Source organism: Mandrillus leucophaeus, unplaced genomic scaffold (genome assembly GCF_000951045.1).
Source record: "Mandrillus leucophaeus isolate KB7577 unplaced genomic scaffold, Mleu.le_1.0 Scaffold439, whole genome shotgun sequence".
Taxonomy (NCBI): domain Eukaryota; kingdom Metazoa; phylum Chordata; class Mammalia; order Primates; family Cercopithecidae; genus Mandrillus; species Mandrillus leucophaeus.
The window spans coordinates 1,180,883-1,183,282 of NW_012104687.1; positions in this window are offsets into that span (position 1 = coordinate 1,180,883).

Genomic DNA, 2,400 nt, shown 5'->3' on the forward strand with positions numbered 1-2,400 from the left:
TGTAGTCTCAGTTACTCAGGAGGCTGAGGTGGGAGGATTGCTTGATCTCAGAAAGTCTAGGTTGCAGTGAGCTGTGATTGCTCTGTGCTCAGCCTGGGTGACATAGCAAGGACCTGTATCTGCCCCCGCAACAAAAAGCAACAACAAAATTAACGCAAAATATCTGGGATAGAAAAATAAAATATACATATAGACTATTAAAAAATAACTGTTCTTCCAGGAGTGCTGCCTTATGCCCGTGATTGTAACACTTTGGGAGGTCGAGGTTGGTGAATTCACCTGAGGTCAGGAGTTTGAGACCAGCCTGGCCAATATGGTGAAATCCTGTCTGTCTTTACTAAAAATACAAATATTATCCAGGTGTGATGGCATGTGTCTCTAATCCCAGCTACTCAGGAGGCTGAGGCAGGAGAATCACTTGAACCCAGGAGGCAGATGTTGCAGTGAGCCGAGATCGTGCTATTGCACTCCAGCCTGGGTGACAAGAGTGAGACTTCATGTCAAAAACAAAAACAAAAAACCCTGTTCTGAACATCTTTCTGCAACTGGATCGGTTGGGATCTTCCCCTCCTTGGGAGCTCTTTCCTTAGCTCCCTCCGGTTTAGTATGTCCAAAACAATACTCCTGACTTATCCCAAATATGGTCTTTCCCCAGGGTCCTCTGTCACAGTCAATGGCAACTCCACTGCTGCTCGGGCCGCAAACCTTGGTGTCATCCTTGGCTCCTGTCTTTCCCTCTTATCCCTCATTCAAGTCCAGTAGCAAATCCCATCAGCTCTAGCTTGGGAATATGTGGAGTGGTTGCTACCCCTTGGTCACTACCTCAACTGCGTGTCCCAGTCATCCTCTCTTCTCAATGATCACTCTAGTCTCCCATCTCTTCTCCCCGCTTCTGCCCACATTTTCTCAACACAGTAGCCAGAATGATTCTTTCTGAATGGAAGTCAGATGACTTCTCTTCTCTGCTCAGGCCCTCCAGTGGCTCCCCCTTTACAGCTTATAAAACCTGAATCTGTCTGATGACCTACTAGGCCCTCTGTGGCCTCTCTGACTCCATAGGCTCCCATTCTCCTCTCCTCCAGCCACACTGACTTCCATGCAGTTCTGCAAATACACCAAACCCACTTCTGCCTCAGGGCCTTTGTACTGTATCTTCCTCCTGCCTGGAATATTCTTGCAAATATCGATGTAGCTCTTTCCTTCACTTCCTGTTGGTCTCTGCTCAAGGTTGCCTTCTCCATGAGGTCTTCTATGACCATGCTGTCCCCAACAGTGTGCACACACATGTACATGCACGCTCATGTACATATGCACACAGACACACTTGCCTCCTTCCTCTTGCTCTGCGTTACTCTTCATCATAGCATCTTGCATTTTCTGGCATGTTATGCGTTTACCCATTCAGTTGTTTATTGTCTCACCCCTCTACTTTATTTTATTTTATTTTTTTGAGATGGAGTCTTGCTTTGTCGTTCAGTTTGGAGTGCAGGGGCACTATCTCGGCTCACTGCAACCTCTGTCTCCTGGATTCAAGTGATTCTCCTGTTTAAGCCACCAGAGTAGCTGTGATTACAGGTGCCTGCTACCACACCTGGCTAATATCCTTGCATTTTTAGTAGAAACGGGATTTCGCCATGTTAGCTAGGCTGATCTGGAACTCCTGACCTCAGGTGATCTGCCCACCTTGGCCTCCAAAAGTACTGGGATTACAGGTGTTTGAGCCACTGTGCCTGGCCACGTCTCCACTTTAATAAAGGCTTCATGAATTTTTCCCCCCACTGCTATGTGCCAGGTGCCTAGAACAGTGCCTGGTACATACTAGGTCTTTAACAAATGCTTACTGATTGAACAAGTGAGTGAATAAGCAAATGAATAGAATGAAAGAGATCACCAGGGCCGGGTGATCTTGTCTCCTGCTTGTCTAGTTTCCCCCTGAAGACCAAATCCACTCATAGGAACATGAGACTGCATAAGTGGACCTTACTCCCCTGCCCCCTGACTCCTCATGTTTTTTTAAATACATTTTTTCAGGTTAGAAAATGGTTTCTAGGCAGGGCACAGTGGGTCGCGCTTGCAATCCCAGCTACTCAGGGGGCTGAGGCAGGAGAATCACTTGAACCGGGAAGGCAGAGGTTGCAGTGAGCCAAGATGGCACCACCGTACTCCAGCCTGGGCGACAGAGTGAGGGTCTGTCTCAAAAAAAAAAAAAAGGTTTCTGTTTAGATTGACAGTTTAACAGGTGTGGGGTACAACTTTGAAGTGGTGGAGGCTGGGCACCGTGACTCACGCCTGTAATCCCAGCATTTTGGGAGGCCGAGGCGGGTGGGTCACTTGAGGCCAGGCGTTTGACACCAACCTGGGCAACATGATGAGACCCCCATCTGTACTAAAAATACAAAA